The sequence below is a fragment of the Amia ocellicauda genome, chromosome 5 (assembly GCF_036373705.1).
Source record: "Amia ocellicauda isolate fAmiCal2 chromosome 5, fAmiCal2.hap1, whole genome shotgun sequence".
In the NCBI taxonomy this organism is placed as follows: Eukaryota; Metazoa; Chordata; class Actinopteri; order Amiiformes; family Amiidae; genus Amia; species Amia ocellicauda.
Genome location: NC_089854.1, coordinates 52,466,439 through 52,482,710, shown reverse-complemented (window position 1 = coordinate 52,482,710; position 16,272 = coordinate 52,466,439).

The following is a 16,272-nucleotide window of genomic DNA, read 5'->3' as shown; positions in this document are numbered from 1 at the left end:
ACGGTTACTGTAACGTCTGTTTCAATCCGCAATGTCGTAAGGGTTTGGCCCCTACCATCCGATGTAAAGATTGCTTAAGGATTTGTCTCTCCGCGTTCTGTTTTTCCGAACATAAGGTGCAGAGGGCCGCTGCTGAGGGGGTTAAAAAACTGAGTTATTGTGATCAAACTAAATATTGCCCGCAGTGTTGCCTCCAGTACCGTTTTCATGAGGTTAAACCACACAAATGTCTGGAACCGAGATGTAGGATCTGTAATGCGGATTTAACCCCGGGGTCTGAACACCAGTGCTTTATTCAGCCGGTTAAAAAGGAGCCGCCGCACAACCGGTATGTCTTTTTTGATTTTGAATGCCAGCAAGAAAACGGGGTTCATGTTGCTAATTATATACACTGTATTGACATGTTGGATTGTGAGTGGTCAGCTAGCGGTGAGAGTTGTGTCAGGGATTTCTTTACGCGGTATCGCGGTCCAAAATACCTCAATTACACATTTATTGCCCACAATGCTAAGGGTTATGATTCTTACATATTGATGAAGTATCTGGTGGAAAATGGGGTGACCCCAAAAATAATAGCTCAGGGTAGCAAGATCATGTGTTTCACCGACGAGGCTTTCAACCAACGTTACATAGACTCGTTAAATTTCCTCCCCATGAAATTGAGCGCTTTGCCTAAAGCTCTGGGTTTTGAGGCTCAGAAGAAAGGTTGGTTCTGCCATTTTTTTAATACTAAGGACACTCAAAATTATCGAGGGTCCTACCCGCCCGCCTCTTATTATGGGGTTGATACTATGATGTCTCATGAGAGGGAGGAATTCTTTAAATGGTACAATACGGTTAAGGGGGGTGTTTTTGATTTCCGAGAAGAGATGGCCGCTTATTGTAAAAATGATGTGGTGATCCTTAAAGAAGCCTGTTTGCGTTTCCGCACCGAGGTTATCAACACGTCGGGTCTCGACCCTTTGCAAAGTGTGACCATAGCGTCTCTCTGCATGAAAATGTATCGATCCAATTTCTTGCAGAAAAACACTATAGCGGTCACCACTTCTGACAACTATCGTGCTAGACAAAAGAACTTTTCGACTGTCTCCATACAGTGGCTGGAATATCTGAGTGCCCGGGATAACATCTTCATCAGACATGCTTTAAATCAAGGGGAAGTCAAAATGGGTCCTTACTACTTAGACGGTTTTAGCGACGTGTCCGGGCGGCGTACCGCTTATGAGTTTGCTGGTTGTATTTACCATGGCTGTCCTCAGTGCTTCGACCCAAACACCTTTAACCCCGTAACACAAAAACTGATATGATATGTACTATGATTTCCAGGAACGAATTGAAACTTTAAAAAACACCTATGGTTTGAATGTACTGGTGATTTGGGAACACGCGTGGACGACCCTGAAGCAACAGGATGTGGGGGTACAACGGTTTATGGAAACCTTGGACTTTCCTGAACGTCTAGAGCGCAGGGATGCGTTATTTGGGGGTCGTACCAACGCCCTCTGTTTACATTATGAGGTAAAGGAGGGTGAGAGAGTAGATTACTATGATTTCACCAGTCTGTACCCTTATGTCAACAAGACCAAAATGTACCCGGTGGGGCATCCAACCATTGTTTATCGTGACTTTCTCGAAATCGGACAGTACTTTGGTTTGATCAAAGTCACCATGTACCCTCCTCGCGAGCTGTTCCTACCCGTGTTGCCTTACAGGTGTTCGGGAAAATTGATGTTCCCTCTGTGTAGAACGTGTGTGGAAACTGAAAATCAAAATACCTCTTGTCTGCACAGTGATGACGAGCGAGCGCTGACGGGTGTCTGGTGTAGCATTGAGCTTGACAAGGCGGTGGAGAAAGGTTACAGAGTCGGTAAGGTGTATGAGGTTTGGCATTTTTCTGAAAAATCTGATACTCTTTTTGCTGAGTACATTATGACCCATCTGAAAGGGAAACAGGAGGCATCGGGCTATCCCTCATGGTCTGTTGACTCCGCTGCCAAAGAGCGGTACGTTCAGCAATATTTTGAAAAGGAAGGGATCCGTCTAGAGCCGGGGAACATAACTGTAAACCCCGCCAAGAGACAAATGTCCAAACTGATTTTAAACAGTCTGTGGGGTAAGTTTGGGGAAAGAAATAACCGTCTAAACACAACCTTGATTAAAACCCCTGAACAGTTTATAGAATTTATGTTTTCCAAACAACATGCAGTATCACACTTTCAATTCTTAAATGACCACGTGGCACAGGTCCAGTGGAGGGCCCCTAAAGATTTCCCCACCAAACAGGGAAACGTTAATGTTTTCATAGCAGTTTTTACCACGGCTTACGCCCGGCTTGAACTGTACAACTTAATGGATCAGCTGCAGGAACGCACGCTCTATCATGATACTGACTCTGTAATCTTTGTCACCAGGCCAGGGGATTGGGTCCCTCCCCTCGGGGACTACCTTGGGGAGTTAACGAGCGAGCTAGATCCTCAGGACCACATAGTGGAGTTTGTTTCAGGGGGTCCTAAGACTTACGCATACAGAACGGCTGCGGGTAAGACCTGTATGAAAGTTAAGGGTTTCACTCTGAACCATTGTAACAACAAGCTCATTAACATCAAGTCTCTGACGACCCTGGTACAAAGTTTTGTAACCGAGAAAGACGCGCCTCCTCCCGAGATTATTACATCCGGAAATCAGATCTATCGCAATAAAAAGGGGTACACATTGGAAAATAGATCACTAAACAAACGGTTCAGGGTGGTGTACAATAAAAGAGTGTTGAAGACTGATTATACCACTCTGCCTTATGGATATTAGCAGTGGTTTTGATAACAGACTTCAACACCCTTTCTCCTGTATTATAGCCGGTCCCTCCAATTCGGGTAAGAGCTATCTTATAAAGAACATCATAGAAGATGTGGACGCAACCGTGTCCCAAGCTCTTGACAACATAGTGTGGTGTTACTCTTGCTGGCAACCTCTCTACGATGATTTGGCGTCAAAAAAAAAAAATCTGAAATTTGTGCAAGGTCTCCCCGCCTCGTTGTGTGACGATGACCTGTTCCCGCCCGGACAAACTAATCTAGTGATCCTTGATGACCTGATGGAGCAGGCCGGTGACAACAGTGAAGTGGAAAAAGCTTTCACAAAGTACACTCATCATAGGAATTTAAGTATTATTTATTTAGTTCAAAATCTATTTTTTCAAGGTAAAAAAAGCCGCACTATTAATTTAAATGCCAATTATATAATTCTTTTTAAAAACCCCAGAGATAAACTACAGGTCACCGTCTTGGCTCGTCAAATGTACCCTAACCAGACCAAATTCTTTTTGGAGGCATTTGAGGATGCCACCAAAAAACCCTACGGGTACTTGATTGTGGACTTAAAAGCACAAACCCCAGAAGACTTTCGCCTCAGAACAGGTTTGTGCCCGCCCGATTGGCCGGCAGTGTATGTGCTAAAGAAAAGGAAATAAATAAGAATGTCTGTTCGGATTAAAAGAAATCTGCCGCTTTTGCAAATGTTATTTGAGGGGAGCCCGCGCCATAGGAAAGCTGTGCTGGCAGGGGCCCCCTCGGATTTGATCGAGACCCTGTGTGAAATAGCTTTTAACATCTTACGCGGTAATATACCCCTAACCCCTTCTCAACATTCTAAACTCAAAAAACAAAAAGCGGTTATCAAGATCATCGCTAATAAGAAGTATTCTATTAAAAGAAAAAGAAAGAAGATTAATCAAACCGGAGGTTTTATAGGACCGCTGTTGAGCATAGCCGTGCCTTTCCTAACCAGTCTTCTAGCTTCCAGAGTGGGTTAATAATGGAATATGCTCAGAAAATGTTTTTGATCCCTCAGGAGCAGCTTGAGAAACTGAGAAAAAATGTTGTCGGGCCAGAGCCCATTAGACAAACGGCCGAAAACAACCTGGACTCTGAAATGAAAGCTATACTGGCCAGGGCCGATTTAAATCAGTATTCCAAAGCCCAGATGTATAGCAACACGTTACAGCGCTACCTCCGTCTGGTTAGACAGGGTGAAAAAGATCAAAACATTTTAACTTTAACCATGGCCTCTCAAGAAAATGGTTCTGGGACTGATGCGGGGGGTACGGTTGATAAAGATGTTGCGGTGCCCGAACCTGTTGAGAGTTCAGAGGGAGATGTTGTAACGGATGTTTTGAGAAACATGCCGGCCAGAAGCAAAAGACATGCAGAATATATTCTGCACAAAATGGTTCAGAAACCGCGGGTAACGACTTTGAATGAACAGGGTGAATTTGTTTTTAAAGGACAACTGATCAAAGGTTCACACATGTTTGATTTGTTGAAGAGTGTCACTAGCACTAATAAGGTACCCGATAGTCGCCGACCTGTAGGCTGGAATGCTTTCCTACAGGCGATGGCCTGTCTGAACATGCCCCAATCAACAGTTCCTAACCAGGAAACGCGACAAAAAATCCGTCTGTGTAAAGAGGTGGTGACTGATCTGACGCCGATATCTCATTACTCTGACCGTGTTGAGCAACCCTCCTCAGGATCTATCCATCGTTGGGAAGCTTATTAATCTCATGTTTTTATTTGTCTCCCCTGTAAATAAGGAACCGACAAACCATTTTTTTATTTTTTATTTTTATTTTCAAATGTTGTACATTTATTTATAACATAACCCTGCTTTGTATAAGATTTGTGTTGAATAAAAACAAAACTAATGATTCAAAGGCTGTTTTCATTATTTTTTCACTTTAACACGCATGACATCTTTTAAAATCCTCACAAGAACACCCCATCTGTATACATGGCTGGCTAGGGTCGTAAGTAATTGTGTTATAAGGGGGGGTCCACAGTGTCCTGACAAACTCTGCCACTTTTTTATCATTTTGGCCTAAATCCTCACTGTACAAGGACATAATATCGGGGTATGACCTTCCTTTAGATCTATGATATAAGAAAAACACACAGTGTTGACCACAAGTGAAGGTCTGAAGACTTTGTACTTGACGACCGCTGTAAATGGTTTCTTGACAGTTGTTGAGCAGAAAGTTATTGATCTTCCGAGGGAAAGGTCTGAAATCCGGGGGGTTTCCATAGGAATCAAAAAATTCCCCACGGCGGTCCTCCCTTAGATAAATAGCCAGCCAATGTTCTCCGGGCATATTTTTAGGGTGTGTGTTGATTATGTACATTGCAGGTAAATTCTTGATCTTAAATTTAGGCAGCTGGTCGCAGGCGTAGACTCCTTGAAACACTTTCCGTGAGCCGTCCAGGGCATTCATGATGTGGTTGAGCTCTCTGGTGTTCATTTTAATAATAATCATACAGAACGTTTCTCCTCTGATTCACCTCAATAATGTTGTCAAACACAGCATACACGACCATATTTACAGTGCGTGGTAGAGGCTGCTTGAAACGCATCTCCAAACGCATATTGCCCGTCTTCATCAGTGAAAAATGTTGTCCACACTCTTCGTCAGGGGTCAGGTTGAAACCGTACAGGGTGTAACCGCTGCAGTATTCCCGGCGATCGATCAGCAGAGGTTGATCCTTGAGATGGCGACCCGTAGCCAGTACTAGACTGTAATATTCACGAACCGCGTTGCCGTTTTCAAAGTCAGGTTGAAAAGGTCTGGATGGAACCTGCACACCATCGACGTACAGTGCTATAAATTCCGCGTTATAATGTTTAAAGTTAAAGGGGTTCTTGTTGTAAACCCCGGTAAATGCATCATTATCCACGAGACCTATAATAACCTGTTTTGGGAGCTGGCCTAGAAACAGATTTTCCTGGTTCATCACCCGTGTCCCTGCGGGGATACTGTGGACTTTCATATAGACTCTTTCGATCGGGTACTTGGCGTTTGCCGTCATTAAAGCCTGCGCATGTCCTAGTTTAACCGCCGGGGAGACGGATACTTTTTTCACAAACAGCGAGGCCGATAATATGGTCAGTTTATATTTTTCAGTATCAGGGGTCATCAGACAAAAAGCACTTTTACTACGGATCATTTTAGTCTACCCCGTTGAGCATGAGTTTTTCTTGGAAAAATATGTCTGCATGAATATGTCCCATTAGCTCAAAGGTCCTCCCTTCTGTTGAAAAGGCCGTTCTTTTTTGCAAACCCTTATTGAGTCCCTCTGGATCCTGGTCGTCCATAGCTTCCGGGGTGTCTTTGAAGAAAAGGCCGGGGCTGAACTGTTTGCTTAGGGTCTCCTCACTATAATTAAGGATACACTCCATCATGGCCCTATAGGGGTAAGTATTGCTGCTTTGACTAATGAGCCGATCTCCCAGGGTCACATCCACCTGTGAAAACATGGTGGCCACCGGGTAATTGATGACCCCAGCGTTGGCCGTCTTCTCGATTGCATCGCCATCCTCATCAGTCACTTTACAGTTCATTAAAATAAATGTGTTATTCAAATCAATATAATCCTCGCCATTGCCAGCTATAAAAAACTCCAGAGGGGCCGTATCTGAAATTGCGGAAAGAGGGGGTATCTCTACATATATGCTCTTATCTATACTCGTTTGAGTGTATGGAACTGTAAACAGATCCAGTTCTGATTTGACGCATTCTTCCGATAGACTGTGGACAAAAGACATTTTTAAAAGATGTATCCTGAGGCTCTATTTGTCTTTCTTTGAGACTTTCTTTTTGCAGGTTTTTTCTTGTGCTGCTTCCTTCTCCGAGTGTTTCCACGATATGTTGGAGAATGAGAGCTTCTTCGTTTTTTGTTAGCCACGGATCTTCGTCGCCCTGGTGGACACATACTGTTTCTTCTTTTACCCCCCCTCCTCGCCATTACAATGAGACCCGAACCCTCCTGCTGCTCATGGCTAGCTGCCCGGTTCATAACATTGGTGAACACGTCACTAACAATATTTTTAGCCGCTGATTTCAAGTGGGGTCTGGCTATAGCAAAGCCTCTCTTAAGCAGGGGTACGGCCATTCTAAAGAGACCACGAAAGAGTCCTCCTAGACCGGCTCCATACATTGTGGGGGCTCCTACAAAACCGGGCAAGCCGTTCCCGGCTTGCATCTTGTAATAATCCACATAGGCGCTAGGATCTACATAACCCCTCGAGGTAGCCATTTTAATAATGTACACACTGTTTCAGGGGTCGAAAATGTAGTTTGACAATAACTTTACCGAAGCGGAAGGGTACGTTGATATTCTGATCCGATTTTACTTCGATCGTGATGTTGTCAAAGTGGGTCTTTGAGACTGGTACGTAGTGTGGCTTGTCATAAGTAATTGTGACCATGTCATTGCTTTTACCTTTAATAAGTACATTTCTCAAAAGGGGGACATAGCTATCCCCGACCCTCTGGTGTGTTATGATATCCGTATACACATAAAGAGTGTAAAAGCCGCCCCTGATGTCAGCCGGGAAGGGTGCCACCACTTCTGAGAACCTGCTCTCTGTGTCAGAATAGAACCCTAATATACGCCCCAGTTGTCCTTTGGTTTGAATGCTAATACCAGGTTTTGACACCTTGTACACTCTGTTTTTAATAGGGTTGTAATATAGCTTGATGTTAGGGGTGCCTTCTGAGAACTGTTTATGCATCTCATCTAATATTGTATCCACATTGTCATAATAACCTCCTTGCATCGTGAATGTCCATTGACTCTTTTTAACATCGTCAAAAATGGCGAAGGTGGCATCCTTATCTTGTAAAACAGCCCAAGTGTAAGGATACTGTATTTCCGCCAACCCCACTTCCCACGACCCCCTTAGATCTATAGATTTTCCAAATTGTACCGTGTAACTGGATATTTCATTTTTAGGGTATATATCGAGAGAGGCGTTACTGGGTAGAGTCACGTAGAAGCCTCCTGATTCCATATTGAGTATTGAATGTAATGACCCCCTCACACCAGCGGGCATGTTGTTATAAGGCTTGAATATCACAAACCTGTTGTTCCGGGACCCAACTATTGAACTTTTCAGGCCATCCAAGCCATTTCACCAACACATATTTTTTCCGGTTCTGGGTTTTCTCAGCTAATATCTTTTCAATTCTGTATACAATGTCTTTACCCACAATAATTTTTTGTAACTCGGCTTCGTAAAACGTTCCTTCTATATCCTCCCCGTCATAGTCTTTTAACCGGTACACGGGGGGGTCTCTAGCCACCTGTTCGGTAACTGTAAAATATTCGTCAGAAAATGTTTGTTCATAACCTTTGGCAAAAGTACTCCTTAGCTTTGAAACGCGAACCACATCGCCGATGTTGAACTTATAAGTAGTTTTCCCCTTCTTAATAAATGGGCCGTATAATTTTTTATAGACCTTAAAAGAATTACTTTGATCAACATCTATAGGCTTCATTTTAATACTGGCGTGATACCCTTGGTTGTAAGCATCGATAAAATCCTGAACTTTATCAAAATACTTGAACGTGTTGACCGCTGTAAAATATCTCCACATTTTGGTCTTTATGGTGCGGTTAAACCTCTCCACCACCGATGCCTTAAGCTCATTACCGGTGGTGAAATGATGTATTTTGTGTCTCTTCAGTAGATTCTGAAATTCTCTGTTGAGAAACTCTTTTCCTTTATCAGTCTGCAGTTTTTTAGGACATCGTCCCTGGGACAATATATCCTCAAAGGCCCTTGTCACCGCCCGACCTGTTTTATTATGTAGAATGCGAGCCCAGGCATATTTTGATAACACATCGATACACATCAACATAAATTTGTGACCATTGTTATGTTTTGATAAATTTGACATATCGACTAGATCCATTTGCCATTGTGAGTCTATGTCAGTTGCATATACACGGTTTCTTTTAAAGTTAATCCTGAGAGGTTTATGTAAGGTATAGGCGTCTTGTTCCCGTAACCATTCTGAAACAACCACATCATTAACCTTCACACCGGCCTCAGCGAGTCCTCTTTGAAAACCCTTCTTACCCGCCAAACCCCCAATCTTGGCTGGGTTGTAGTATAGTTCATGCATTTGGGGAGCTTGCCGAGTCATTCTGTCAAATAACAACACAGACCAACACTATGCGCAAAGTTTTTATACAAGGTTTTTTATTCAACTTCAGGAGAGCAGATACCCCTTTTTAGACATTTGAGAAAAGTATAACATACACAACAATTTTTTCTACGGTCCAGACAAAAAGAAATCAGATGATTGGTTACTTGATCTATATCAACAAATACCTGTTTCTTTATCTTGTAGGCACACACCTCAGTTACATATGTAAATAAAACAACAATATGACCTATTTTAAAAGTAAACAGAGGGGTATTAAACATGCTCAGTAAAAGGTCATACAGATGTTGATGAAATGGCCTAATATCATTCTTGGCCCCCTTGAGCGCTTCATCCCAGTGTTCGTACCCCCCGGTCTTTGTTACAGCAACCATTAACTTTTCCAGGTTTGAAAGTTGATCCTCATCGATGGTTAAATCTGTAGAGAAAAGGCTCGCGTTGGCTACTTTTCTGTCAAGCACATGGTGTAATAGCGCTCTCAGGTTAGCTGCAGAGTGTTGATGACAGAACCAGTTGCAGCAGCAGTCCAGAACATTCCCCATGTTCAAAGTCCCTTAGTTCAGGTCAGAGTCTGAATCAGTGGCGTAGATGTCGAATTCTTCGTCGCTGCCCCCAGCTTTAACTTCTTTACGGAAGAAATAAGCTTTTAGCTTGCCAGCAGTTTTTCTACTTGGCTCATCCAGGTCATTGAGCAGCTGCCCAAGTTTCTCTATTATAAACGGCTCCTTTTTCAGCTCCAGCAAAATCTCATCTATGATTTTCTGGACTTGTCCAGCAGTGACATGTATGTGGGAGTAAGACAGAGCCTTGATTAGTGCCGGTTTCAGCCACGGTTTGTTCAGTCTTCTGTAAAACACGTTGAAATAGAACAGGAAATAGTAACGGTCTGGTTCAAACAAACAACTGTGTCTCAACTGACTGGGGTGATTCACTTCACACCCCCGACAGACTTCTTTCAGAGCTCGGTCGATGAGAGCACTCAGAATATACACCAGGGTGCTTTTAACCACTCTGGTTACTTGGACACCTACCCCGGGCATAAATCCTGCGTCTTCATCACGCCCCCGAGACAGGCCGATGCTCATTGGGTCGCCTGGTGGTTTGTGGGGTGTTTCTACATCCATTGGACTGACCCCCTCCTGAGACGCACAGACGGTAGACAGTTCGGCAAAATCGAGGCCCTCCATGAGCTCCAGAGGCTGGGGATCCCCGAGACTCATTTGGACATCCATCGCTCCGCATGTTGTTTCGTCCTGAGGGACCGGGGTCTGAGGTCTTGGAGGGTAACCGCAGTCAGAGGGTTCCGGAGTGTATACAAAATCTGGGGAATAGAACCAGGGGTGATCCCGGGTTTGAAGAGGCCTGTAGAGCCTGTCGACGTCCACAGCTTTCGGGTAAGACATTCTCTTTAATTTTAAACCATGAATGAATTGTTGCGCCTTTTATCCTATCTCTTCACTACGTCACAACACACCGCCCTCTTAGAAGAGAGTAGACCCTGAGCCGTCAGACCCCCCTCCAACCCCCCACAGGTCGTCTGTTTTATCATCGTCGTCGTCATTCAAGGGGGATATATAATCCATAATCCAGCATATTCTCCTTCTAACAGAATCCAGTTGTGAACATTTGGTCAAGATGTCAAAACCATCATTTATACAGTTTATGACCTCTTTCAAGAACGGCCAGTCCACGGCGTCAAACATAATTTCAGTAACCTGTTTTTCTGGATCCTCCACAACCCCTTCAATAGGGTTTGTAATCAGGGTACTGCTAAACAAAACCTTACGATCAGTAGTTAGAGATAGACTCTTCACCACTGTACCGTAGTTCTGCAAGCTTTCCCATTCACACCTTTCAAAACTCTGAGACGGAGACTCAGTTTCGCCTTCTCTTGGACCCTCTTGCAAGCCTTCTAGAGTCTTATCCACAAGCCCCAGGTCTCTCCATGCCATCACCTTCAACCAGTCCTCAAAAGAGTATTCAATCACCGTCTCAAAAGGTTCCAACGTACCCTCCTTCTCTCCCAAAGCAAAAAGATCCACTCCAACATAGCTGGGATCCCTTTTAAAGCGGTAACCCCGTCGACCCCCCCAGAACAACACCCAGGAGCGTTCAATCTTCAAATTGGTGAGTACAGGAACCCTTGCCCGGGATTGTTTCTTGCGGGGTTTCATGTTGATGTCGCTGGACATGTTGAAGAAGCGGGATGTTTCAGATGCTGAGAATTAAAGAGGTATTGCCTAAAAGCAGCGCGGGGTCTTAAATAGAGAGGAGAGTTTCGGGGCGTTGCCTTCAGAGGGAGGGGGGGGGGGGGGGGTCTTTATGGGTGGCCTTGTTGTTCAGGGTTTTAGGGGTGTACACTTTCTGACGGATATGACGTAGGAATAATTAAGGAAATAACTCTAAAATCACGCCCCCCAATTATGACGTAGGAATATTAATAAGCTTAGGGCATACGTCATAACAAAATAGGCCGCGCCCAAAAAACCCTACTATCTACTTTTATGGTATTAGACATAATTGTTTACATTACCCACTCATGATATAAATACTGTATTTGTGTCCATACTTTTAGATATTGAGACATTTATATTTGATTAATGATCTGTTCTGGGGGGAGAAGTTCTAGACCTTGGGGTATAAAGAGGAATTGTGAGAACTGCTAGGGGGCAGTTGGAAGGTTGGGTTACTACATGGAGGTGGCTAGTGCAGAGGGTAGCTCTTGTTTTCCCTGCTCTCGGGAGTTTTTGTGGTCTCTTGTGGAGGGATAGATTTGCTACAATCATTCTGTTCAGCTACTGAATTAAATTACTTTCTTCTGGAGAACTGTCTATCTGGTCCTACTTGTTCCCTGCTTGATAACACCTGACCCTGGGTCCATAACAAGTGGCATATTGACAACAACTGTACCAATTTGTGTGTTGACAGGATGAGCAGAACCCACTCTAAAGGGGGTCCTTTTGTGAGTGGTGTCTAGGTGCTGTCCAAACACGTATCTAAGTGGCCAAACTGAAATAGAAAAATCCAAATAATAATACTTGCAAATCCACGGCAGGATCCAGTCCTTCCACAAGGCCTCCCAGCGGTGTGTGAATGTACTGGCAGGCATTGATAATTTAATCCAGGTTTACACATTCCTCTCGTGCAGAGATGCTATTGGCTAACCGTCAAATCTGCACATCGTTTGAAAGCTTAGTTTATTGGCTACATGCCTGTGCCAATGTCACTGACATCACAATCAGTGTTTTCTTGTCACACGTCGCTACGTTGTGCCTATAGGGGCATGGCGCAGCAGGAGGGGGGACCCACAGAGATGGGCATAGATCCCTCAAATTCAATCAAATTTCTTTGCAAATAGACTTGTTTTGTTCAGAACACCCTAACGAGTAATCAAGTATATAATACTTGGTTCAATACTTTGGTACAAGATTCTACCAAAACTTGGATGGTAGTGTTTTTATCAGTAAACTGTCTGGTTTCAGAATATTTCAAAGTTGAGAGTCTCAGCTTTCATGGGATACCAAACACTCGGCGAAACAACACAACAGTGTTGACAGTACACTTGGTATTACACAGAAACATTGTTTTTGGTGCAGGTTAAGTGGTTAAATTCTGGGAAAAAAATTGAAGGTACAAAAGTATAAGAACCCTCTGGAAAAGCAGCAAACAAACCCCAAGCACAATGAGAAGTAAAACATTATCTTGCTTCTCTCTGTGCTCTCTGCATACCACCAAAAACAGGCTAAATTAGTGAAAAGAATACAAGGTTTAGAAATGCAAACAATTTTGAGTTCTGATTTCTATTTAAAATTGGTTCGTTACACATCAATGTTCACACAGTTTGCATTTAAATAAAAAGTCTGTGTTAGGGCTGTAGCATTAAGGGGGGGTGTATTGTGATAAGAGCATTCTAGCTCTGATCTGAAGCTCTGATCTGAAGAAGACCTCTCCCCCAAAGTTACCAGATTTCTTGAGCTCATCGGCACATGAACTGTTCTATATCAAAGTGGCAGTCTTGGGAGGTTGGCACTGAGAATGGGCAAATGGCTAGGAATCTCTGCTGTGAAAATGTCTGGGGAATATGGCGTGGAGGAAATAAAATTCTTTGAAGTGGACGAGAGCCGAAATCCCTAGGAACCTAGGCCAAACGGCATGGATGGCATGGATTGACATCAGTCATAAATCGAGCCCCCTCCAATAGGACACTGGGGGCTGAAACCGAAATCCAATCTCGCAAACTCAAGAACCAATCACCTCTTGATTTAAGGGGCATAAAAGCTAGCGCACGGCATCTCTCTCTCTCTCACCTGAACCAGTAACCCGCTGCCACTGCTCAACTTGTAGATCTGTTGCCAGAACCGAATCAGGAAACCAACTAAGTCTTTGCCGGCAACAGAAGAGTTAAATTGGCAGAAGGAGTTTGATCCCTACAAATAATTATTTTAAAGGACTTTAATAATTAAAGAACTTTATAAACTGCGCATGCCCGCCTGTACCCATCTGATCAGTAGAGTTTGACTGCAATATGAAAGTGTCAGTCATTTAAATAGCTATTGAGTCTTAAGAAACTTGACCCTTGGAAACTAACAGGGCCCTGCTTTCCTCAAACATTTTGTCTTCAAGTAACTACGGTGGAAACCCTCCTTGCAAAGAAGATCCTGTGCACAACCTTGGAGCCTTCAAACCAGTGGAAAATCTGTTTGGAAAAGACTCTACTTTCACGAAACCCCAACTTCCAGGTGCATCGACTGAGTGGAAGTTCTTGGACAAAGCCGAACCGGACTGCCTTTGATCCAAACCACACGGACCTCGTGCCGTGTGCTGTTATCTGAGCCCGAAGACAGAGAGGCCTCTCTGTGACGAAGTTCAGATAAGTTTAACAGTTTGGAGTTTATCATTCATGACATTTGAGAAATCAATTAGAAATATTAATCTGTGATTCATAACTCTAGAATGTGTAATATAATTTAGTTTTGCTTAAATATCAATGTGTGTTGCATTAAACTGTTTTGTTGACAATTTTAGAAATAAAATCTGTAAACGCAGAGAAATATCTTCTCATTCCTGTTTAACTGTTTAGTCTGAAATTGACACACGTTAATAGACATTAGATTATTGGTGGCCCTGCCTATCCTTAATCATTGAATAATAATCAGTTAAGGGAAATTGTGGTAACAAGTAATGATAGGATCTTTCTTGGCACCTAAATGTAAATGAGACTGATATATATATAACGAGAAGTTACCTGACATAAATACTATCCTGCGTAGTTATTTGATGTCCGACTAACAATACTAATGAGAGACTCACCTTCGTCTTACTAACTGGTATTGTAGTCAATGTGTTTATAACCTTTTTTGTTAAATGATTTGTGTGTTATCATATGCGATCCCATGGTCTTTGATTTGGTCACGGAAGTGATTTGTCTTTGATTTGTTGATCTAGAATTGAATTTTTATTAGTTTTTCCCTTTTTGTATGATTAGTGTAGTGCTACATTTAGTCTTTGTTTTTAATAAATTTGACAATTTATATCTTTAGAATTGGTGTCTGCGTCCAATTATTACGGAAATTGAGTTCTACAAGATTCCAGGATTCGTGATTGAATTTAATTTCTTTAATTGAAATGTATAAGTGTACCTTACGCTACACTGGTATGTCACGACGCATGTGGGAGACTTGTCTATTGTAGTCTCTAGTAAGCAGCAGCCAGTAGACCAGTTTGCTGCTGGCGTTGAGGAAGAGGCAGTACCAAACGCCAGCCATGAGCCCATAACTCCAGAGTGGGCAGGTAGGACTGCTAAATGTTAAAGACGAATACTTTTGTTTTGTAGGGAGGAGGGGCTTAAATTATAACAATTTAATTTTTAAAATTTGATTTAGTGTTAGAGACAGTGCCAGGACCCAGTAATGTGCCCAGAAGGATCCCTGCTGTGGAAGGTAGAGCTATTGTACCACAGTGTGTGAACATTGTTCACTGAACAATCTAACATGACTAGATATATTAGTTCCAATGTCACCAATATTTATACCCACATATTAGTGACCTATTATGCTTTTTATCATTAATAGTATAGTAATAATAGAATAGTAAACATACAAAGACCACAATGGAAAGGGAATAGGATGAAAAGAATATAAAATAAGACTGCATGTTTTGTCATGGAAAAAGTCTACATTGTTTCAGTCAAAATATGTTTCCATGTCATAGCCTTACAGGTTGCTTTTTATTGTGATCCAGGTAAAGTTGAGTCTCATAGGCCTGTAAAATGTAAAAGAGAGAGCAGAGTCTACTCAGTCTACTATCTATATCTATATATCTATATCTCATATGTGTGTGTGCAGTTTTACAGTGTTCTCATATTTGTGAAAATAAACGAATTTAAAGTTGTGAAGCTACACTTATTTGCACTGAATTGGAAATGATTATGTTACACTGTTAAAAATACACTGTGAATAACAAGGTTGTAGAGAATAGTGCACTATATTGGTCTTACATAGTAAAGTAAAGGTTAAGTTTAGCAAGCGGAATTTTCCCCCATTCATCCATTATGCATTTCTTCAGCTGTGCAACTGTACAGGGCCTTCGTTGCCTTATTGTGTGGCGCATTATGAAGCACAAATTCTCAATCAAAGACAGGTCAGGACTGCAGGCAGGCCATGCTAGCACCCGCACTCTCTGCTTACGCAACCATGCGCTAGTAATCTGGGCAGAATGTGGTTTGGCGTTGTCCTGCTGGAAAATGCAGGGACATCCCTGGAAAAGACGACGTCTGGATTGCAGCATATGTTGCTCCAAAATGTGTGCGTATCTTTCTGCATTAATGGTGCCCTCACAGATGTGCAAGTTACCCATGCCAGATGCTGGCTATTGGACCTGATGCTGATAACAGCTTGGACGGTCCTATTCCTCTTTGGCCCGGAGAACACAACGGCTGTTTTGTCCAAAAACTATTTGAAATGTTGACTTGTCGGACCACAAAACACGATTCCACTGTGCTACTGTCCATCTCAGATGAGACCGAGCCCAGAGAAGTCGGCGGCGCTTCTGGACAGTGTTGATGTATGACTTCTGCTTTGCATAGTAAAGCCTTAACTTGCATCTGTGGATGCAGCGGCGAATGGTGTTGACTGACAAAGTTTTACCAAAGTATTCCCGAGCCCATGTCAAGATATCCATTACAGACTCATGACGGTTTTAAGACAGTGACGTCTGAGGGATGGGATCACGCGCATTCAGAAGTGGTTTTCGGCCTTGCCCTTTACGCACCGAGA